Consider the following 24,954-nt stretch of genomic DNA (forward strand, 5'->3'; position numbering starts at 1 on the left):
TACGGGAGGCCAGCCCTGTGGTTACAGCCTATGGGCATGTTTTGCCCAGGTAACAATGCCAGTGTCCAGAATTTAATCTCTTCGGTACGTTACTGAATTAAAATAATGCACTTAACTGCTTGCCCAAGTAAGCACTAACATGCCATTAAAAGTACGTCAACATCTTTGTATACAAAGTGGTTAATAGGACTCAAGTAAAGACATTACGAGGGGATACCAATTGTCTGCAGGTCAGTTCTTCGCACAACATACTGCACACAAACCACTGACAGACATTTCACACACGTTAGCGCTACCTTCGAAAGACAAGCTACTAAATTCTACCTTGATTATTAAAGGAAGAGTAACTAATAACAAATTCATTTCTGTATATATTCAAGCCAAGAAAGCTACCTTCAGCATGAATGCAGGCACAAGTACTAGATCTGAGGGATCTAATACAAATAGACATGCCTAAATAACACCGGCTCCACTTACATCAACAGGTGATCTGGTCAAGAGAAAAATCATTGGCTAATTTAGAGACCCTGAACAGCAACCAGAGGCCATTGTAAACCAGGACCAAATTGTGTGGGCTAGGTGTATGACCAGCCATGACATCCCCTCCCCTCTTAACAGCATGTTTTTTTCCTGGTGTTTCATCTGTGACTGAAATTCAGCTTGATCGTGCCCCTTTGGCTTTACATGCTTTGGGCTTTATTTTGGTTAGAGAGCAAGTTTGGTGAGCATAAAGCTGTGACCAGAGAAGCACGGCTTGGTGCCAGGATAGGTGGGAGAACACAGAGGGACCTTCCCTTTCTTGGAGCACCTCCTAAAGGTGGGAACTCCAAAGCCAGCTGCCGGGGCACGGAGGGAGCGCATTAGCACCGCTGAAGTACTGTGATTCCCCTGCGATGCAGCCAGACAGACTGACGACACAGAGATTTACCGTGCTTCTTCACTTACCATCAGCGGTCAATCTGACAACATGTGTCACCCAGTCCAAAATGGCATTTCTCCTGGGGTAAGTCCAGGACAAGCCCATTATGCCACATATAATAGTGTCAGAGACCAAAATCATTCTAGTTTTGCCTTGCTGGGATCCACCCTGCCTGAGTGTGAGCAACCTCCAGCCAGAGAGCACCCACCTCCGTGCCCCAGCAGCATGAAGCAGCAGGGCAGGGGCGTTTGGCTCTCACTGGGGAGCCAGGCTGGGCCATGAGGTCCAGGCGTGGGGCTGGGACGAGCCCTGACACTCTGAGGCCCGATGCCCAGCCTTGCTGCGATGAGCTGGCCCCTCTCTGCCTCAGTTTCCCTGCTCCAGAAAAGGTCAGTAATGCCTGGCATGCTGGCAAAGCCCTTTGTGAAACACAGCTGGGAAATGCATAGCAAGTGCTCCGGCCAGCCATCACACAGTTGGGGACTGCGGGGAAATATCATGCTCTAGTCTTCTTTTCTAAGAGGACTGCAGCTTATAATGGCTGACCATCAGAGTGGTTTCCAGCAAAATGCAACCAGTTCAACTGAAGTTAAGTTGATAAATGAAATATTACAGCTGGTCTCCTCCCTACCCACAGAAGCTAAGCTAGAGAACAGAATGGAAAAAAGGATCTCTTTTCACTTTGAACTTCAAAGGCAATTAGAAGAACAGTAGTCTCATCACTCACCTGGACCAACAGGATTATATGGACAAATGAGATTTTCTTTTATGGCAGATGACAATTCAACCGCTTGTTTTGGCTAAACGGTGTTTGTTGAAAGCCTTTCTAGACTTCACTTCCATGATAAAAGGTGTGCATTGTTTGGTTCCCTTCCTTGCCTCATAGTATCATTAAGATGACATTCAAGCCACATGACAAGTACATTTTTTTCCCCCCATTAAATACACAGTGGTTATTTCTGTTTGTTTGTCCTCTATTTCACCCTAGAGGAAATTCTCTTTTCCAATACATCTTTTGTTGATGGCAAGTTTAAGGAAACAATTTTGCTGAAATGGTACTTTATTACTAAATTTTACATTAGTTAACATATAACAACATTGGGGAAAAAAAAATAAACACCTGCCTTTCATTTGTGCATTCTTACAGCTTGTAGGCTGAGGATATCAGCACTAAGTGCACACATTTGAACTTGCCAAGCCCTTGATCTTCCCACCAAGCTCAATAATTCAGATTGCACCCACCCTTGTAAGTGGCCTCCCAAAAGGCAATTAGTGGCTTGATACAATTTTCAGTCCTCCTGCCATAAACATACAGGGTTGAACCCACTGCCTCCAGAGAGGAGGCAGGTCTGTCTTACACCCCCTGCCAACTGGATAGGGTGCTGCCTGGCACCCAAGTCACTGTTATGCATCCGTTTGCATCAAAGCCAGGATCAGAGTCTTGTCGTGATGAAATTCTGTGAATGCAGTTTTCTATTTTAAATTCATATTGTTACTTCTGCATTCCTTCTGGTCCGTTATTTCCTCCATGTAATTTTAGACACTCCTCACTTTCTTTTGATCCATTTCCTGCTTCTTTCTTTCTCCCACCCACTTGTACGCTTTGTTCAACAATAACAACAGATTAGAGTTGAAGAAACGGGGGTGAAGAAGCCTCGGCTCAACGCCTACATAGCTCCAGCCTTGGGAGTGAACCTTTGACATGCTGAATATTTAACTTCTCTGGTAAGACTAATGAAAGAACTTCTCTATTCACAGCTATTTCGAATGCTGTAGAGAAGGCTTAATATTTGAATATTGGAATTGTAATAGCAATTGCAAAAGGAATGGCCTATTTTAAGCAATGCACTGACTTTATGGATGACTTACAATCATGGCCCTGTAATACAGTGAGAGGCAATCAAAGAAGATACTGTGAGACAGTAATTTTTGTGCATAACGCTTGCACTTTCCATGCCATTTTGGATTCTGCATGGAAACAGAGTTGGGGAAATTTATCGTAGTCTCCAACAGAAGCCACCATGCAGCAAAAGCATAAAATTAGTAATTATGACAGCTTCTCAACACATCCAGCGGCTAAAACCAACCAGGTGTTACCTCAGGCTACAGCTAAAAGCAGGGCTAGGAGGTAGGCATACACTGCAATGTGACTAACCTGGACAATAGCTCCGTTCTTCCTCATCCCTCAACAGTCCTTGAAATTAAAAATAATTTAAAAAAAAAACAACAAAAAACCAACCCAAACCCCACAGCTAAAATTAACTATAGACTTGTATAAAAATCCCCTCAGCTGCATTTCTTCGGGTTTTTTGTTTGGTTTCTTTTTGCTATGATACTCAAATTACAAAGCCTCCTCCCGCTTTTTGTTGACGCTACAGATAGCCTGTAGCCTTCATTCTGAAACCAGTAACTCAGGAAGAAGCCCAGAAAGTTTTGTCTGGTTGGTTTTTCCCCCCTGAAAATACAACTTTTAAACAATATACTGTCAAACACAATGCTAATACTACCTATGCTATTGACCATTCAAATCAATCCCATTATATTTCCTGGAGCTTCCCGTGAAGCTAGTTTGCATGGCTATCAGACTGCCAACATCAGGAACCCTTGTTCAGGCCAGAGTGAAATAACTCGGTGCTGACAGACCAAGGATAATTCTTCATTGTCAAAGAGACCTGGGTCCACTAGCAACAAATCAACACCAAAACGTGCCAAGTGCCAGTCACCCAAATACAAAGACCACATCATTCCCCCAAACACGTCACTTTCTGAAATTGGCTCATCAGTCCTTGTATGAGAAACCCAAAGCCCAGGCAAGACTTACTTGGTCATTCTACTGATACAGTATCAGCGCTGCAGAAGCAGGAACAGGCTGTTAACACAATTATTTCACAGTATTAAGAAGAAAATAGGCTGCAACAGGTTTGGACACTATGCCATTAGGCTTTAACCTCTAAGATCACATCTTCTGAAAGCAGTACTAAGAGCAGAGCATTTTTCAGATGTAAAAATTAACAGTAGTTATCGAACAGAATCCTGGCAAGCAGAGGTTCAGATACTTTCTCCTGCTGTGACCCCACATTTGTGTGGCTCCAAATACCTGAAAAAACAACTGTGACCCTGCTCAAAAGCATTGGGGCCTCCCAAACCCACCATAACCCCCTGATTCAGAAACTACCACCCCAGGGAACAGGGTGCTCTCTCTGGCAAGTCACATCATATCTCCAAGACAGCTCACTGACTTCTCAGAGCAGCAGCAAAGGGTTTTCTAAGTGATCCTGGGGAACAAATTCCTATGGTGCAATATTCAAGGACCATGTATCAGCACAAAAAATGTTAGCATTTAGAAGCAAAAAACAGTAGCCATCTAGCTTCTGATTTCTGATACACTCTAAATTCTTCACTTAAAAATTGTATTCTGCCCAGAGGACTAAAGTGAATACCGCAATGTTTTCCTGGCACCTAAGTCTGAAAGCCAGCAGATCTGGAAGAGCTAAAACCATGGTCACTGCAGTTTCAGCACCCACCAATCTTCCACTTGTCATTTCCCAAAGATGAACTGCGCCCTTAAGAGTTCCAGCACTCTGAAGAGAAACACCTGCATCTTCTGGGCAGTAGTTAATGAAAGTCAAAACCAGAATGGACAGATTTTTAAAAGGAACAAGAATTTATTGCTCCTGATGACAACAAAAATGGGAAGCTTTCCTTAATTTTAACAAGATAATCAAGGAAGGAAACTATGTACAAAACATTCCAGTCTGCTACTATACACTGAGGCCAATTCAGAGAAACAGAAATTAAGTGGTATATTTAACCAAAGTTAAGTATTTTTCACTACACAGGTAACTTAAGTGCTTCCTGTTTTGGGAAAACAAGATCATCATTTAGAACACTGGAACAAAACAAATGAGTTTGCCATTTGCAAGAGCAATTCAACCAAAATCTTTAGGAACACTCGTTGGAACCACACTCCATATTCCAAAAAAACGTGACTAGAGAGTTACAAACATCCCAGCCTCAGCCCACTGCAGTGCCACTGTCAGCACCTTGACACGAACATCTCATTGCTTGAGAAAGCAGCTCACCCAGAATTAGAAAGGTTGGGATCTCAGCATAGTAACACGAAGCACAGACAAAACACACTGTGAAGTTAAACGTGCGGGTCTGCCTTTTGCATGGCCAGGAAGTCCAAGACCCTGGTCTTGCACAACAAAGAGGAAGTTCACACTGGGATCGTGTTCCCCACCTCACTCGCCAGGCCCTGAGCTCCTTTGCCAAACCAGGCCCATGGACGTAAGGTTCAGACAGAAACATAATGAGAACTACAATCTAACACCAACACATACGTTCCCTCAAGACCTATCAAGTTTATACTGCAAATACTTCTGACCAGTGTGCAAACCACTGTGAGGCACAAAGCAAATTCAAAATGTGGTTTGTTATTACTGTAGTATTTGCATAATAGTTATTTATATGTATTATAAGCATAAGCATAGCTTCAGAACAGTTAGCCCAAGGTGAATTGCCCATCTCTTTAATCCTTTAATAACATGTTTGGAATGCAATTTGGAAATTCCCCTCTGATAAAGTAGTCATGCTGCCTGCATAGTGACCATTTCTCAACATTCATTACCATCAAGTATTTTAGTCTTTTAAAATTGCAACATTTTGATCAATCCACACAACAGAACATAAAAATACTACAAAGTTATTTTTGTCCTTGTTTTATATATTTGCATGCCCTCCTATCTCTCTTTAGAGCATCAAGTGATATTATGGCCAAGCTACTAAATATCAGAAAGGAGATGCATTTGTATCAAAACACGCATAAAACTTTTAACGGTAAGATCACTACAGGCGCCAATCTAATCGAGATTGCCGAAAATTAATTTCAGGCCCAAAGCTCTTCCATGGCTCCTTGGCGTCCTGCCACAGCTTATGACAACCAGAAGTTAAAAATGAAAACAGCTGTACTACCGTTAAAGGCACCCTGGAATAATGTGGACACGCTGCTCTGCAAATTGCCCTTAAGATGACATGTAGGTTCATCTCCCCATGCCAGGAATCTGAGGAACTTTGTGACTCTTTGAACTTTCACAGCAAGCTGAGCCACTGCAACCCCAAGTGATTCACATTATTTTCTGCTAGTCAGCAACAGCTGTAGAAACATCTCTAAAATGGTTGGCATGCCCTCCGCCAACTCAGCGCTCCACCTATCACTGGTATGTCCACGTGGTCCTCACCTGTCAGCTCTGCTTCAGCAAACAGATCATTAGGTCTTCACCATGTTTCTTTTCCACTTGTTTAGAAGAAGATCCTAGTTAAAGCAATCAAACTTCTGGTTTATCTCAGCCTATCAGCAATAAATATCTAAACAAGCATCTCTAGATCCTGCTATACCCCTACAGCGTATCAAAATACTGATCTTTGTTACACACACTCCAGCAGCATAATCTCACTCAGGATTTACTACCCGATTAGGATTACTTAGACTAAAAACACAGATAAGATAAGAGCTATGTGCTCCCTATCACTCACACCTGCCCACAGAGAGGGTATCATCATCCTTGACTTCTAGAGTTATTTACCAACATTTTGGTATCTTTTCACATATTTTACAATCCTTATGTTTCTAACATGGTTCAGAAATGTAACTGAGCAATATAAAATTATCTCTGATACGTTCTTCTGCATATTTTTATATAAGGATGATTTAAAACCTCAAGCCACAGACTGTGATGATGTAAATCAGCACAGCTTCACATGCTGGGATGTAGCTATGTAACTTGGCCCAACTGGGGATTCAGGTCCTTCATTCTTAAGCATCGCAGAGAAAGAAGAATCATAATATTGCAATGAGAATAAGCATAGAAGGTCCCTCTTTTCTTACTAAACAAAATGAAGAATGCAGTTGAGAGTTTCATTACTAACCTGGCAGATAGTATAGATCATTACTACACTATGGTTACTTCAATACTTGTCTGAGAAAAATATCTTTAATTCTTTGTGCTATATGTTCAACTCAAAGTCACCTTATTCTTGTTTGTCTAGCATACAACAGGAATAGATCTCTAAAAATAACCTAATTCCCCCATCTTTCAGCTCCTCAGGGCAGTTTACCGTATTATTAGCCATTATTCACATCTCTTACGTAAACTGTGCAATTTCTGGAAATTTTTATACCTCCTAATACATAGAGATAATCTGAAGGTGTGCAAGACTGAAAAAGACAAAGCTCAGTGAAACTCGATTGGATTGCATTTTTTTTTACTTTACCTCTAGTTACCTTCTACCTGAGTTTTATGCAAGCATCACTCCTTGGAGCCAGACCCTGACCAGCAATAAAGCTACTTTACGCACTCCAGCGATGGAAAGCTGCAAAGCTGGCTTAATGGGCCAGCTGGGGTCAGGGAATCCCCCCGTGGTGCAGAGCAGGTGTATCTGGTATGCCACATCCTCTCCCAAAACAAACTTTGGAGTATAACCATCGTGCCCTACTTTATCCTGAGCCGGTGCAACAGCCTTCCTTTCCCAATGTATTGTAAGCCAGCATAACATAAAGCAGCCTTGCAGCTGCTGCTGCTGTACAACAGGCTAAATAAGTCTCCTTCCCACAGAGAAGCTCAGGGACTGCAGCACAGGGGACATAAAACTGCTCTTCTCCAAGCACAGGCCACGTGGACCTAACACCTGGGGCCAGAGACTTCAGTTCTGGTACAGGCACGATGGGAGAGTTACATCTTGTGGTCCTCAAGAGCTAAACTGATCCCAGGCTTGTAGCGCAGACCAGAAGCTGACGGGTATTTTTCCACAAATGAAGTAATCCATTTGCCTTTTAAATTAAAAGTGCAGCTCATCACTTGTCCTGAAATCTGCACGCACTAAAAGGTCATGACTTATAACAGCCCAGACTTTTTGTTCTGAATCTCATTATTCCGTAACATTTCCACTTTTACTTTTCCTTTTACTGAGTTCCTTGTCCAGGTCCCTGCAGCAATGCAAACACGCATTCAGGGAACAGTTACTTCAACCCATACTTTCCTACAGCAGATTCGCACCAGGGCTAAACACAACCACCTGCTGACTCAGTATGTTACAACCTTGCTCCAAACCATCAACCACCCCAGCCCCCGCACTTTCCTCACGCTATCCCATTTAGAAGCTAACTCATCCTCTTTCCGTAAGAAACTAATTTAGGCATCACAGGTTTTAAGTTTAAATGGCTTATGCCAATGACTAAAGCTGCACAATCAGATTTTTCTGTTGACAAATTTGACACAGGGCCAAAAATCAAATTTGCTTATTTTTACCCTTAAACAAAACCATATACGGTCTGCAGTGGTAAACCACTGTTCATTTTAATATCCAAATACTGATTGCTTGCATCCAGTGTCTGGTGCCAAAATCCCATCACCAACAACCAGCCCAGGCATGTCTGAGGCCACTGGACTGATTTATCTCTGCCTTGATACTTCCACAGACAGTTCAAGACGAATTTGAAGACACTACTACTAACCTACACTAAGATAAAAACCCATCTCATTTCTCATTCAGATAGCAATGAAGATTATATAAACAGCTTTCCCTAAGCTGGGACTGCAGGATTTGTGCTTCACTTGTATGGTTTTAATACGGCTTTTTCGTTCTTACCTGCAGTCCTATCCTGCCTTCAGCTAAAGACTTGAGAGGAACCTAAATGTTCTTCAGATGCAAACAGAGTATGTTACCAAAAAAAAAAAAAATCCCCCTGAACCCTCAAGTCAATAATCCATTTTTAGGAAAGAATTTGTGCTAAAATGAGGTAAGTGACAACTTTCCAGATCTCCTGTTATCCAGAGTACTATTTTAGGGAGAGTGTGACTGCATTTGCGCTTGTCGCATAGTCCTGCTTCCAATCTCCTGGCAGATCCCCAGCACATTCCAGTATTTAATGCACAACGCTTGTTGGGATGCAGTCCCACTTATCTCCCAGACACATTGACTAAGACTTTCCCACATAAACTGACCCACCCTTTAGTAGCAAGAGGTCACTCAGTACAATCAGCCTTCAAATGAGAAAAACAATCAGGAAAAGCTCCTCTGATGCCAAAAACACAAAGGGAATAAAATACAACAGGCTCCACTGTTTGTTTTATCAAAACCTAAAGACTGCAAGACAGATTTTCAACTGGTGCAAACCAGTGCAGCTCCACCAAAGTCAAGCAGATTTCTTTTCAGTCTTAGGATCTGGCCTCCTAAAAGCATTTAAAATTACAGCAAGAATACATTACTCTAAAAGAGGTTAAAAATAAAAAGTTAGCAATTAATCCAATCATTAAACTGTAGAGAATTATTCATAGTATTATGCACAGAAAAAGGTCACAATATTTTAAGTTACAAAAATAAAAAGCAAATGTTAAACTAACTAGGCTATCTTAACCACATATGGACCCTATATGACAAGGAATACCTGTTAACTTAAGGTGAACTGCAGCACGGTAGTTTAAAGCCCATTTTTTTCCCAACTCATCATCTCTGAGTCAGGCTGACTAAAGGACCGTTCAAATTTCAAGAGATGCGGATCCCATACTTTTTGAAAGTTCAGGCACCCAAAACCAGTGTATGCTGCTCAACTCCCTTGCTTTCATATTTTGTACAGTATAAGTGGGAGAGCGGGAAATAGTATCACTAGCTTTCCTGACTTCCTCACTAGACCCCTGCATGATACAGGGTCTAATAAAGGGTGCTCTGCTGGATGATCCTCCTTTATCAAAACACCCACTGACTTCCGTAAGGCAGATTTAGGCCCAAAGTACCCTTCCAAAAGCACAGAGGCCAGTAATTTGCTAGTGAGAGGCAAAAACGTCTTTCTCCAAGCACAGAGTAGTATGAGTAGCTTCATGCTGCATTCCAGTGCTGCTATAAAGGTATACGCCACTAGCATACTGGAGCCACAAGCTACCCACTAGTGCAGAGCTCTCCATCTGCAGAGACTGGCTATAGATCACCCTTAAACACTTTAATTAAATATTTGTTTACTAAGAGAAAAGTCAGTGAAAGCCTTTGGGAAGAAAATCTTTTAATTAGTTTAGCTACAGACAAAAGTCAACACTTTAAAACTCAGATGCCCAAACTAAAACCTGTGGGTGTTAAAATAAATTTATCTACATTGTTAATTTAGATATAGCAGGCAGCACCTTTTCCATTCTAAGCAAAAAAAAAAAAAAAGCTACTTGCTATAATTAGCTGGAGTATTTGTGGTGTCTAGGCACTAGAGCAAAATTGATTTCATGAATGGAAAAAAATAAGCATTTGGTCATACTGCACAAAACTATTTTCTACTACTCTGCGTTACCGACTGCAGTAACCACGAATCAACCCCACTGTAAACCAGGCTCTAGACCTGCCCTGTCAGCCAGCACTCACCACGCCGTAAGGAACAATATATATTGACAATTTTCTTGCCCTTACAAACACAAGGCTCCCTTTTATCATGTAAAAGAAAGAATCAAAAGCAGATACTCCATGCCATTCTATAATAAATCCATCAATAGAATGATAGGATTAATTCAGGTTCAAATGGCAGTAACTTACAATAACAAAAAATGCAGATCCGAACTACTGCTTGACGGTCAGAAGTCCTCACAACGCCTTGTAGAAGACCTTGACCATGTACTTGGGACTGTAACACTACTCAGGGCTGAATCCCACAGCAAAGATGAAAGACCTCCCAAAGATGCCCTGTCGGTCTGGCTTGGGAGAAGTTTCTGCCCGGTATCAAATTCGGCAATCAGTATAACCTTAAAACGTCAGGGCCAAGCTTCCGAGAGGAGCCTCTACGTCACCTCAGAGCACCTCCCACCCAGCTCACTGCCTCGCCCCAGCCAGCCCCAGCCACTAACGCCTCTAAGAGAGTGGAAAAATAGAAAATAAGACTCCACAAAATTCAGGGTGCAGAGCTGATCCTTCCTGACCACTACAGGCACACAACTGAAGCCCTGAATCATGAGATTTTAGCACAGTCATTATCTTAACGTGATGCTGTGTTTTAAGAAAACTCAAGGCAAACTTTAAAAAAAAAAAAAAAAAAAAGACAGAACTAAAGGTCTGTAGTCCCTATGGACTAAGGCCAGGAAGGATCACAACAACCATTCAACCACTTTCTATAGTGGTACTGAACACGTGAAGCATAAACACTTTATTCATTAAGTTGGCTACTTCAAATACATTAACCTAGGCGCCATTCAATCGTGGGCAATGAAGCAGTATACAAAAGCTTGTTTTGTCTGCTTTAGGTCTGCATATCTTCATCTCTGATTACATCTTCCACGAGCTAAACTAAATCTTTTTAACTATGTTTACAACTACGTATCTTCACAGAACCAATATATTGCATATACCCTCCTATAGACCCATTTACACGGAAGACTAGCAACTGCCCACCCTGATGGAAGCCCATTTCAGGGATCATTCCACACTCTCGCAACTGTGTTGAGTCATGATTAACAAAACCAAACCCAGTGGTCACCCCAAGAAAATTGACCTGTCAGTCAATTCCTATTCCTTTCTTAAAAAATAAACAAACAAACAAAACCTTTGCTACTTCTTCTTTGCAAGTCTTTTTCAATGGCAAGTCCACAATTTCTCCAATTACTTGCAGAAGCATTCTCATTTCATATTCTTACAACTGTACTAATTCCAAGCTGTGTGACTTTAACAGAGAAGGAGAAATCGTTTCCTCTTGTGTAGAGCTGTGGATATGCGAGCAAAACCAGGAGACTAAATCCATCATTCCTGAATGCGTTTCACAGATCATAGCCAAGTTGCTCAGCAGGTGTAACTTCAGGATCTGGCCACTTCTTCCAAAAAGAGAGCAGCATATGTTCAGAACCCCAGTAAACAGAAAAGCTACTTAATTTGGAACATTTACCTGTGAACAGTTTCATAGCAGTATATTTTTAGCTCTATAAACAGGGTATTAATGACACACCTCTCCTGTTCCAACAGCATAACTGGTATGACCAGCTAGTCTATTCGTAGTATCTAACAGGTGTGTGTTAGCATCTGCTGGCACAAAATTTTCATGCTGAGTGGCCCTTTTGTTCAGTTCTTGCTGCCCTCTTGATGTGAGTTGTTGTTGAATAAATCAAACCAACATACCATTTCTTTTTTAAGTTCTAATGTTTAGCACATTCAAAACATTGTGAAATAAAAATGACCACACAACAGCATAACATGTTTCTCTGGTGGTAGTGGTGGCATGCCAAAGAGATTCCTGGTCTGCTAAAAAATATGCAGCTTGAAAAAAAAAAAAAAGAAGTTAGTTTGTGCAATATATAAAGAGAATAGCAGAACGAAAGTGAAAAGACATGAAAAAGTAAGAACATCCTGAAATTTTCACCATTCAACAAGAAAAACACCTTATGGAGAAGAGGCTGAGAAAAATGTTAATGGTGCTGAAAAACAATAGTTCAAGATACTCCTCAACCTTAATCTGTCCTTGGCCATAGGAAGACACATACAATCCCTGAGCACAAAGATTATAGATTGGTATGTATCTTTTCCTAATCACACATATTTTACTGCAAGTAGAAATAACACTTTCAGATGCAACCCCACCCTCCTTAGCCATCTTTCTCAAACAACTGTAAAATGTGTTAGGAACTCAACCATCAACTAACAATACATACAAAACTTTTTTCCATGCAAAACTGGGCTTTTTAGAGGAATAGTCAGTGAAAAACGTGTCTGGGATTAACAATACATGAAATAAAGATGGACAAAATAGAAGAAAAGCTGCCTGCTTAAATATATAGAATTGATCACTCTGATAAAGCTGTTAAATAAGTTGAGACCTACTAGGCATAAGAAAAATTCCTTATATGTTATATCTCTGTAACCCTTTTTTCATTAAAGGAAAGCAAAGCCTGGAAAGGTCCAGCTGTAACTGCTGCAACGTTGTACTCACGTTCATTAAAAAAAACAAATTCACAACAGATCATTTTAAGAGTAATAATAAAAATCTGACAAATGAAAACCATACATGGGAAAAAAAAACCCAGGGAAAAGCAGTCTTCAGTGCAGTCTCTTTGCGGAACACTGATTATACCTCGGTGCCATTTGATGGTACACACATTTCAGCTCCAACACTAGCTTCACCAGGCGAGTGTTATTTGGTGATAACAATCAAGCACAAGATGATTTCTAAGGTGCAAATACACTAGGAAAGCAAGAGCAGACAACTAGATTTTCATATTTAATATCTCTAGGCCAGATTCCCGCTGGCTTAACTTGGGAAAGTTGCCATGAGCTTAGGCAGAGGTAAGGGTCCAACGTACTGGCAAACTCCCCAGCTACATCAGCTGGGAACAGGAGCAAGCCCACAGCATGAGCTTATATGTCAGAAAAGCCCTATATGGCTCTACGCAGTTTATAACATGGAGCGCTGGCCTGATCTCATCGGAAGCTTCCACAGCATGGTGTGCATCACACGCCATAGAAAATAGCCTGCACTGCTCTACTTCACAACCCCCTCGTTCAACTGAGAGTCGAAAAGATCCAAGGGTTTGCTGGTGGCTCCTTGCTCTGACCTAAGGCTGTCCAGTTCCTGTAGCCCGAGCACCGCAGTTGGCAAAGGTTTTCCTAGGACCATGAAATGGCGAGCAGGAGGCCTGAGGTCAGAGATACCAGCCTGGACTGGATTTAGGAGCTGACTCATGGGTAATGGGCAATGATAAACTATCGTACTGGTTTTTAACTTGTGCCCAGATCAGATGACTAAGGAATTTAGGTGCCTATAGAGATTAACCGCCTAAATAACTTTTGCAGTCTGAGCCTTAAACATCTGCATAAATAGACCTTCTCATCTGTGTTCCACAAAATATGTCCATGTACTCCTCGCTAATGAAATACAATGCTTATTTTACAAGTAATCCAACTACAGATATTAAATCCTGTAACTGACCCACATTAAAAAGAAATCGTTAGTCAGGTGACGTAATATAAATGAGCATTACAGGGCCACCCAATAAAGGGGTTTTAACTGATTAAATTTTATGTATGTTGAAGGAAAAACAAAACATCTCTCATAGAATGGTTTGGTACGCCTACTTAAAAGGAGCTGTCTGAGAGACATGCAGCAGTGTTCTGGTCTCCATACATGTAGCATGAACACTTTGCCCCCTCTCTGTTCCACTTCAGCGTGCAGGCAGAGTTCAGTAACGCACAGTAATTCCAAAAGCCGCAGGATTCATGCCACCATAGAGATGAAACAGCATCTGTAACGCTTTTTGCCGTATAACTGCTGCAAGCTGCTATTTCATCCAAAAATGCTGCATCCTGCTTTAGTGAATATCATTTACTGCACTCACCCTGCATTACAGAAAAATGCAAAACAGGCTACCGTTCCATAACCTGACCTCTTTTTTAGTACCAGGTTTACGCTGCTGCATGAAGTCACAAAATATTCCCTACCTATTTTATTTATTGCCTATCTAGTGCTGGTTGTGACACATTAACGAGCCCGCTAGTCCATCCCCACAGCCCTACAACCACTGCTAAGTCATGTAGGCATCGCAACAGCCATTTCTGTTTTACCGAGAAACAGCAAGAAAAGGGAATGCCAATGGATAACAACAGTTCTTTAGAAATCACATCTAGCTGCCATCACCCACCCTTCCTGGCTCTTTATCCCATACCATTTTCATCTACCATCTTTCCCTCCAGAGGCTTCTGAGTATATGCCAGTCCTTCTTCCAGCAGAGATTTCCTGCAATGGCCTGAGGAGTCACAGTCTCCCTTGACATTTTCACGTGGCTGATATCTCTTTGAATAAATTACTCTATATGACCTGCCTCTATAACCCTTAGACTGAGGAGCATTGTTCCCCAAGATGTCTTTCAGCACAATACATTCACAGGGCTGAGTGAACGACAGTATTTTTTCTGAACTAACTAGATGGCTCAATAAGCAGGTTTCATTGTATTTCTATCCTGTCAATAAAGGTCGAAGGCTGTACTGAATGCTCTGGATCTTGATAGTTTACGTTCATTCCTTCTTACAGTAATCCTGCTTCCGACTTTGAACATTTAGCATTTATACCTATAGTCAATGTTGAGCAAATACAATCTGGAAATGCAGATCACTACTCACCTTCTTTAAACAAGAATCCAATTTTACTCACAATTAAGATATCAAAATTACAAATTCAATTGCTCACTCTAGTTTTGCATTATCACTCCAAGAGCAAAAGAATCAGCCTTAAAAGAGGGCTATCTAGATAAAACATCAGACCCCAGTGCCATGAACAAGGATTTTTCAGAGCTGCTGCAGTCTTACAGTAGCAGAAGTCTGCCATGTTTTTTTTGTTAAATCAGGCCTATATCCATCTAACTGCAAGAGCTATCTAAAAGGGATAAAGAAAGCAGGTCCAATGCATTACGCCTTTTAACTGTGCATTCACCTAAGGAATACAAGAGTCTATAAAAGCAGCAGATGAAAGCAATCAAAGCAACGCATCCAGTTATTGCGAAAGGCAAACGCCACTCCGCATCGGTATTATTCCGAAGTCCAGCGCTCCCACAGTACAAAGCACCGCAGCGAGTAACGACCTGACAGCCGGCCGCTAAGACCCCCATAACAAACAGGAGGCCCCTCCGCACCGCCTCCCCGCGGGCGCCCGCCCGCCGGAGCCCCGCAGACGCGCCCTCCCCGCCCGCGCTTCCCCGCACCCCGCGGAGCTCCCCGCCCGGGCGGGCCCGCACCCCGCCCCACACACCGGCCGCGCCGCCGCCGCCGCTCCCGCAGCGGCCCCCGCCTCCTCTCCGCGCCGCCGCCCGCGGCCGAAGAAAAACAAAAAAATTTACATGTATTTAAAAAAAAATAAGAGTACTAGCGGTCCCGAGGTGCAGCGCGCCCGCGGCTCTCCGCACCGCGGCGGAGCGTGCGGCTGCGCGGCAAAGGCGGTACCGGCGAGGAGGGCGGGCAGGGGCGGCGGCCGCGGCCCCCGGGGAGAGGCCGGGCCGGGCCGGGCCGGGGCCGCCGCAGGGCGGGGCGGGGCGGCTCCGCGCCCTGACAGCCCACCGGGGGGGCGCAGCCCGGCGCCGGGGCGGCGCGCTGGGGAAGGACGGGGAGAGGCCGCACCCGGCCCGCGCTGCTCCGGGGCCGCCGCTCGCCCCGGCTCGGCGGAATGGGGGGGGGGGGGGGGGGGGGAAGAGGCTGCGGGAGCCGCCCGCGGTCACCGCCTCGGCGGGCCCGCCGTACACACACACGCACCCCCCCCCGGGAAGGGGGGGCTGCTACCGGCCCGGCCGCCCCTACCTCTCTGCTGCCCGGGCGGCGGCTCTCCCTGCTCGGCGGCGGCAGCTGCGGCGGGGAGTGACCGGCGGCGCCCGCAGCCCCCGCGGCGCTGCGCTGCGCTCCGCCCGCCCGGCCGCGGCGGCTGCGAGGGGCGAGGGGCGGGGACAGCGCGGCGGGGCGGGGGCGAAGCGCAGCCCCCCGCCCCCGCGCCCCTTCCCTGCGGAGGCGGCGAGCTGCGGCCGCCGCCGCCCTGCGGCGCGGGGAAGGGGGCCCGGCGCCGGCAGGTGTCCCCGGCGCCCCCGGAGCCGGGCCGCCCTCCCCGCCGGGGCACCGGCGCCAAGCGGCTCGGGGGGGGCTGCCCCGCTTTTCCCCGTAACGGCGGGCAGCGTCCTGGGGGAGAGCCCGGGGCGGGGGGAGAGCCCGGCCTCTGCCTCACCTGGTGCCGCTGGTGGGACCAGGCCCTGCAGTCACCCCCCAGATCTTCCCCCTCCGTGCAGCGGCCTCCCCGCAGGCCCTCGCTCACAGCCTCCCCCGAATGTTACCCACTGCTGCCAACTACTCCCAGCTCTCCTTTTCTTTCCTTACATTTATTTGGTTACTGGGTCTCGCTAGACTTCATGCTCCTCCTCCTCTGACACCCTCTCCTATCGCAAAGACAATGTTGGCTCACCCCCAGCATCCATTTCCTCTAGTGCTACTCTCCCACTGCTCTGTCATTCCTAGTGGAAATTCCATCCTGGATTTGACTTCCTCCACTGCAGAGTCATCCTCTCCCACTTCAGTCCTGCCACCTTCCTACGTAAACAGCCCCCCTTTGCCAGTGTAACCCAATCCCCTGAAGCTCAACCCCAGCTGCCCTTCAGCCACACTTCCCCTCTTCCTTCTTCTCTGGGCAGGATTTTGCATATGTCTTTCTAGAGAAAATTGCTAACACGCAGCCGGCGTGCCTTTCCTCCTTCCCCCACACCCCTCTTCACCATCCAGTCCAGAGGCAGACATTTCTGCTTCAGGTTTCCTTTGCTAATCCAGGCCCCTCTGCTTGCATCTGTGTCCCGCCATCCTCTTCATTCCCATTCTCATTCTCTCCCATCCGCTATCCCTAACCTCTCGCTTGCACTACAGCTATGGACTAATATTGTCCATCTTTTTAAAAAAAAAAAAACAAACAAACAAGAAACCATCATTGGTTTCATTTGCCTCGTTAGTTATTCTCTTCTCTCCTGCTTTTCATCCCCACACTCACTCCTAAACGCAGTATTTAACTGCTGTCTGGAGTTCCTCTCCTCTGCGCCTATCTCAAACTTCCTCTTATCTGGCTCCCACCCCTTCACACTCAGCTGCTTTGCCAAAGTTTCTAATATCCAGTTCCTGGCGTAATCTCTGGAATATTGCTTCATTTCCATCCTGTCAAAATTATCAGCCTGGCTCTTTTTGGTATTTTGTTCTCCTTTGGTTTCCAAGACTGCCTCCCCCAGAGTCGCCTCCTTACCGCTCCTTCAGTGCATCCTTCTCATACTCCCAATTGCCAGTGGTAGTCCTAATGCGACACTTAATCTGTCATTCCCTCTGTACTTATTGTTAGGTGAACTCACCCCATAAAATACAAACACATTCAGTAACAGTCTCTCTGTGATCTACCTCTCTATTTCCAGGCTTATCTTACCCAAATTAAAGTCTCATTCTGCCCTTTTGGCACCTGCAGGACAGCAAGCCACTGCTTCAACGTGTACAAAAGAGAGCTCCTAAACAGCAACCAAACGGGCCAGTAACTTATCTGCTACCTCCTGTCCTGATCACAGCAGCCAGTATCACCACCCTACTCGTCATTCAGGTCTCCGGTCTGGACACCATCCTTAGCTGGACTTGAGTCCTTTCTTTCTATCCAGGCAAGGCCTAGAACACTGCCCTGCCCTATCCAGCCAGGTGGCCAATGCTCTCACGCAGATTCTCATCACCTCCCTTTGCACTTTTGGCCACATCCCCTTCTGTATCCTTTACAGATGCGCCCTTGCCCGTCTGAACTCACTCCAAATGCTGCTGCACGTTTCTCATCCTCATCTGTCATTTGGAACAAGCCATCCTTTCCTCCCTATCTTTCCAGTGGTCTCACTTCTCAGATCAGGCATAAACTGATAATCGGCAATTTCAGCTCTCCCTGTACCTGCCCATATTCAGCATCAGCATCTACCTTTGACTCACCCAGGATATGAGACAAGTAACCTCATGCTTTCTCTCATTCCTAAGTCCCCCAAACTTGGGAAAAGTTCCTTCAGAAAGCCTCTTAAAATTGTTCTGTCACCATAAAGCCTACAAGAGTCTTGACAAGAGTTAAGCTTGTACTTCCATGTCTGTTGTCTGTGATGGTTCATATCCAGTTCTTGGGACGCAATAAAAATAAAACAGCTAAGGAGCAACCCTCTCCACCTCTCCTTTTTCTTGCTCCTCTCTTGCACTGGTTCTGGTGGTCCACTGATCCCTCCCCGCCTTGGTAAAACCTAATTCAGCAATGACAAGAGAACAGTTCTCTGCTGGCTCAGTGAGCTGAACTGGCTTTCAGCAGCAGACTCTTAGATCAGCTCAATCATCTTGCCTAACTACACTCTTCGATGCTAAAATATCTGAAACAGGCCATCTTTGCGTTCTTTGTACAGCATCTTGTACAATAAGAGCCCATGATTAGGGTTTCCAGATAGATACTAGAAAGTCCTTGCTTCTATGTAATGTAAATGGTGGTAGTAAAGAGGTCAAAAGAGCCTTTTTTAATTTAACAACAATAATAATTCCAAGCAAAACCCTTCTTAACCATTACTGTAACAAAGGACAAGTCAATCGCTTCAATCACTTTAAAAAGTTACATACACAGAGAAAAGAAAAATAAGTGAGAACAATTTTTCCAGCCTTCCTGAACTCCCCGAGACAGTGGTACTGAAATTAGCTGGAATATCTGCAGGATTGAAAGACTGCTCCCGATCAACAGGTTCACTAAATCTAGCCCAAATAACATGAAAGGCTCTACACTGTTTCTTTATTATGTGCACTATACGTTAAAATATTTTACAAAACAATTTCTGTTAGCCCAACTAGAGTTTTGCTCTTAGAAAAAGCTGAAAAATTTGTCTGTGAACAATAAAAACTGGCAAGTGCCTAAGTATATGTACTCTCTCACATTTCAGGCTCTGAAGGATAAAACTTCTCAGATTTTTGATCCAGCATAAATGTTGCTTTTACTTTAGCCATCATTAATAGGAATTCAGAGAACTTAATGATGTATGTGTGTATTATATATAAAAAATAAAAAATATTCAAATGCTAGAACGTTAAGAAACGTCAGGGAAAAAATCATCCTTCACTCAACTATTAACCTCTCTTAAGCAAGTAGGCAGGAAAGAAAGATTGTAATATATGGGAGTGAGCAAGAGCATCCAGCGTATTTTAAGATTCTGTCTGTCTTAACCCACATAGCTCAAAGATGGGTGGGCCATTGATTATCATGGAAATAACTGGGTAGGAATGAATGCCTGAAGAAGCAAGAACCAGAATAGCAGGGGCATTGTGGGCTCCAACCAGTTATCCCAGTTACTGACAGTCATTTTCTTCTTTTTAAAGAGGCCACATTTTGTAAAGAACGTGGCAGGTACAAATGTTTTGCCCGAGAGTTAAAAACAGCATCTCCAGGATGCTATTTTCATTTTTAAAAAATGGCTGCAAATATTTGTATTTTCAGCACGAACCTTCACCTCACAGGATTAGAAAGCCAAAACCTACAACTTTGTGACAATTAAGGTGGGAATACTTACAAGTTAAAATACCAGCACTTCCTAATACCAGCAAAAAAACCCAGTTAGACAAACAGGTTGTTCACACTGACAGCCACATTCCCACTCCTTTAATCAAACTGAAAGGAGTAGAATGAATGGCCATATTAGAATCTGTTGTTAAATGAAGTGGAAAGGGTCTGCAAAGCAATGTTGGGCAAAGTCACTCCCCTTCTGACCATTACTTTCTAGTTAGCTTTGGCTTGGAAGCCCGAGGTTTTTTTCCTCTCATACATTTTGTCTGTGCAGCCATGGATTTCTTACAATTGAAGAAATATTTAATCTTTTTTTCTTTTGAAATTCTACTAAGCCACTGTGCTCAATAATATTGTCTGGTCCTCATCCCACAGAAATATACCCATATGCATATTAACACCTTCACCAAGAGGAAAACACTACGTAGGTATGTAAAGGTAAACACGTTCCAAAATACCTAAAAGATAATTTTAAAATAAATTATAGTTTAAATAACCTAATGCATTGTTCAAAACAAAATGAAAGAATTTAGAGTTTTACTCTTGTCAGGATCTAGGCATTTCAGTCATCTTTGTGTGCACTGAAATTACAAGAAGGTATTTCCAAACAGAAACAAAAGCAGTGTATCTAGATTAGATATTAAGAGTCACAATTGTTAAGGCAATACTAAAACTAGAAAAATTCTATTTAAGGATGGTGGCAATTTCCAAAAAGACAGAAGAAATGTACACCAAGAGATTAATACTGCAATAAAAAACTTCCTAGCTATACCATTAAACTGAAAAAGCATTATGTTATCAGAAAGTTCCAGTTACACAGGTTCACGGTATGACTGAGATGGGAGACATGTTCCTCCCACCAGACACACCTTTCCTCCACCCGTAACACCTAGTTTTAAACACAGTGAGGCTCAAAGGCACAAATCTAGACTAGTGCTTTGTCTCATAGCAGACTTGGCCAAGATCTTGAGAGGAAAATCAAAGATGGGCAATAATCTGCCTAGAGGAAAAATTCATAGCTTCCTCACTATGTGCACAGCTTGTCTGGAAGCATGACAGCTTCTCTATCACAAACATTTCTTCTTCACGTAACTCTATTTCTTCTCATCATCTTAGGAACACCCAGCTCTGTGCTACAGCCTTACCTTCAGTAGCATCTTGTAGCAATGCATTCCCTGCAATGTATTTACAAGTGTATTTGTTTCCCAACAGTCACTGCAAACAGAAACATGTTAGATCCTCACTCCCTGGTTCCCCTTCTCTCTACAAGCAGCCCATCAAGCTGACAAGCCCAGAATTCTGCATCAGGAAATAAACACGCTTCCAGGGTATCTCCATGCACAGTACTTTGCAGTAACCTAACCATGGGTACGAAAGGCATGCCTGACAGGCAGGGTTTCTACTGACAAGAAACAGAGAGCAGGAAAATGGGGACCCTCAGCAGCTCTACTCTCAGGTGGTGTACCAGAGGTCTAGGAATACTCTCTTGCTGAGAAAGTCCTATTTCTATTAACCTAAATGCTCCCCAAACACCTCTGCTACTTTCTGCCTACCCCATCCCCCCAGTATTTGTTCTTAGCCACTTTCTCTACTATCAGCTCCCATGAGCTTAGGGCCTACTTCTCCATGTGCCCAACATACCAAACCCCGGAAAATGACTAAAGCATAGGGCACTTACAAAAGCCTTTGCCTTGGCCTTAGTCAGTTGCTGTCTCCTTCCCACGCCACCAGAGTCAACAGTGGAAACGCTGACAGTGTGGAGAAAAGATGGCCTTCCTGCTCTCCGTGCCAACATCACGGCAATCTTCAGCATCCAGGAGGAGTCCTGGCAGGAGTCCTGGTGCTGGGCCTGCAGCACTGTGGAGGGACGGGAAGCATTAGTGACAACTGGTAGAGGCACAGGGCCAGCGTACCACAACATCCCTTGCAGACATTTCCATTGTGTTCAAGTCGGTACATTAAAAAATAAGCGTCTTGGGACCTACTTGTATGTCCTGCAGGCTCCATACGGAAGAAACCCTATCACAGCGAACATCTACAACTGCAGTCAAAGGTATGCCTGAAGCTGTGCAGACAGACACAAAGGAGGTTTACCCCGGCTACCTCATACACCAATAAATAGCTCAGCTGCAGCAGCGGAGGCCCAAGGGCAGCTGCACAAAACCACCCTGGAAAGAAGGGTAACACTCACGTCACACACACTGAGCTGTGCACTCCCCCAAGGCTACCCTGGAGCCAGCACTCAGCTAGCAAACTTCTATCCGTTGCAGGGTTGCACGTACAAGTTGGAGAAGCGCGTTTGACTGCAGACCAAATGTTCCCTGAAAAAGCCTGACATTTATTAAGGAACACCTAATGGGCAGGTGTAAGTTTCTTGCCTCTTCAAAACATCCTTTGTGGTGCAGCAGTTTGAGGATCAGTCCTGTGCATTAAAGGTGTTAATGCAGCAAGGTTTCCTCACATGTACCAAAAGAGAAATGGTGAGGTAAGCTGACTAAAAGCCTCAGCATTTATCTGTCCTAGGAAAATCTGCACGATTCTCTTTAAAAAAAAAAAAAGCTTTCCCCCTTGCTGCCAAATGTTACTCTCTATTCTCTTTCCTCTTTTCTGGTGTTTAACCGTAATTTTACTCCTCTATTTCCTCTAGGTGCATTAGACAAATACACATTAGCCAGTCTGTGTAATCTGACGAAACAGAAAGTCATAATGTGTATTTGGATAGGTTATACTGGAACAGCTAGTCCATTAACTACTTGATGGAATAACAATGTCTCTATTTTTAGCTTATTTTTAAGTCAAACATTATTATTAAACTTTAATTTAATCCCAAATTCAGATTTTTTAATTTAAAAACAAAAGCAAGTAACAAGAAGAAATGCAGACATGGAAAGACAAAACTGGCTGAAGAAATCAACAGCAAAGTAGCCTCTTTTACTAATGTGGCAGAAAATACAGATGTCTAGGGCAGATACAGGAGAGAGAGAAAAGTGAACTTCAGTGAACCTAATTTAGTCATCTTTGCCAAGTGAAATACAAAAAGGAAAAACAAAAGCTAAATTCTTAGCTCCTCTCCCAGATTTTATTCGCTTTTCTGACACTATGCTTATTTTTCCTATAGAAACTGAAGCTGGGTAAAGGTCAGGTTAAGACATCAGCACATACTCCAAAAACCCATCAAGCATAAACAAGTTAGAAAAGGTAAAGCATTTTTAAATGCTTGCAGTGGTGATTTCCTTGCTCCAATAATGTTCAGTTTTAATTGTCGAGGCTGTGATTCCTTGTTCAGTTCCATGCAGGCGGACCATGTTTGCCTGTACAGGGATGTGTCTGACGTCAGTGGAACCTCATCCAGGTGCAGTCATCTGCTCTCACTGCTTTAATGCTAGTACCATATAGATGGATGAAATGATTCTCAGAGAGGCATATTAACAAGAATTATTTACCAGAAGAAATAAGCTGCTCTATCGTTCAAAGCTTCAGCCTGAAGTTGCTACCTCTTATGCACATAACTTCCATGTCGGATCCTGCACACACACCACACCAGGGCTACTACTCAGGTGCACATTTGCAAGTGCAAGCTGTTAACTTTTAATTCTGTGGGAAGCTTTAAGAAGATTCCCCTTTCCTCGTCTAACAGAGATGTCTCACCTGCTTCCACAAAAGATTGCTTATTCAAAAAAATGTCCTGGCCTATAACATTTGCCTTCTTAATTATGAACTGTCAGCAATGAAGACCAAGAATGATGAGTTTAAGTGTAACTCTATCAGTCTCTGGTGGGCATGGGGCTGCTCCAACGGGAAAGAACTTCTAGTGACGTGATTCTCTTTTAGAAGGGATCTGGGAAAAAAAAAAAAAAAAGCCAAAAGCAGCCAAGCACTGCAGATTTTAAGGGCTGAAGGCATGGACTGCAGGACTTCTTCAGAACTCCACACAGTAAGCCATCCTTTCATAAAATTTGACTTTCAAACTGCAGTCAAAAGTTCTTGAGTGTCTTAGAAGCCCACAGTCTCATTTTCCAAAGTGTCATCAGCATTTTGTCTGTGGGCAGGCAAACAGAATCCACATTCCTTCATCACTCTCAAAATGGGATTGCATATACTGTACATGCAGCATTTGCTAACTAGGAAGGTGAATCTGTTGTTGAATAGGATTTTATCAACCCCCTACCAATGCCCAGCCACACGTCCACAAACCACCAGCAGTGTTCATCAGAACAACAAGGGAAGCATGAAACTGCAGTTTGGAAAATTCTGGCATAGAAGGGAAATGTATGCTCATCTATTTATAAATGAAGTCTGAAGCTAGCTTCACTGATCATCCTATAAATAGTGACTTGCATGAAATCCAATGTAGCGGATCTGATATTTCATACATTCTTGCTCCTTATTCTAGAGCAGCAGTTTTCTGCAAAACTTTGCTTCCCCCCTATTGCTGTGGTACTTCTCAAAAGCTTTTTGAAGCTTACTCCTATGCGCTTGAATTGAAGGTCCAAACATCTTTTTTACATAAAGAAAAAAAAGTCCAAAGTACTATTCAGTCCTTTGCAGAAGGGATATGAAGGGAAGTCTTCTTCCTCCAAGGCTGTACCTAGCAACATTTTACTTAACCATTTTTACTACTTCTTTTAACAGTCACTTTTGCAGGAGCATAAACATATCAAACTGTTGCAAACTCTGCCTGTAGTTTGAGGGAAGACTGCCACCTCATTAGCATACTAGCTAAGGTAGGAATAAGTTTTAAAAGTCTGCTAATATTCTGATATTAACAGTTCATCCACACCTATAGGATCCAAACCATCTGCTAGAAATTTCATCACAAAGCAGAATTAGCGGATGGCTGAGGGGAATGTTGAACTGCAGAATTAAATCTTAATTGTAGGCTAGTTTCCTTGGCTCTTACTCTCAACTTTTACCTTTATTATAATTAGCCAGAGGCCACAATGCTTTATTCCTGTCTTTCAGGGTGTATGGT

The 24,954-nt window shown here is 43.6% G+C and overlaps 1 protein-coding gene across 4 annotated transcripts in view; it reads right to left on the minus strand.

Moving 5' to 3' along the window:
- The window catches only part of SPTBN1 (spectrin beta, non-erythrocytic 1), a 136,427-nt gene extending 119,481 nt beyond the window's left edge, over positions 1 to 16,946 (minus strand). The window contains exon 1 of one of the 4 annotated variants that reach the window (XM_076335209.1): positions 16,863 to 16,946. The gene's annotated coding sequence lies outside the window, so the exon portion shown is untranslated. Of the gene's footprint in view, positions 1 to 15,671; positions 15,693 to 15,759; positions 15,781 to 16,213; positions 16,295 to 16,862 lie in introns of those variants that run through there. The other 3 variants (XM_076335205.1, XM_076335206.1, XM_076335208.1) reach the window with 3 other exon arrangements.
- Positions 16,947 to 24,954: the final 8,008 nt, after the last annotated feature.

The sequence above is a fragment of the Aptenodytes patagonicus genome, chromosome 3, assembly GCF_965638725.1.
Source record: "Aptenodytes patagonicus chromosome 3, bAptPat1.pri.cur, whole genome shotgun sequence".
Classification (NCBI taxonomy): domain Eukaryota; kingdom Metazoa; phylum Chordata; class Aves; order Sphenisciformes; family Spheniscidae; genus Aptenodytes; species Aptenodytes patagonicus.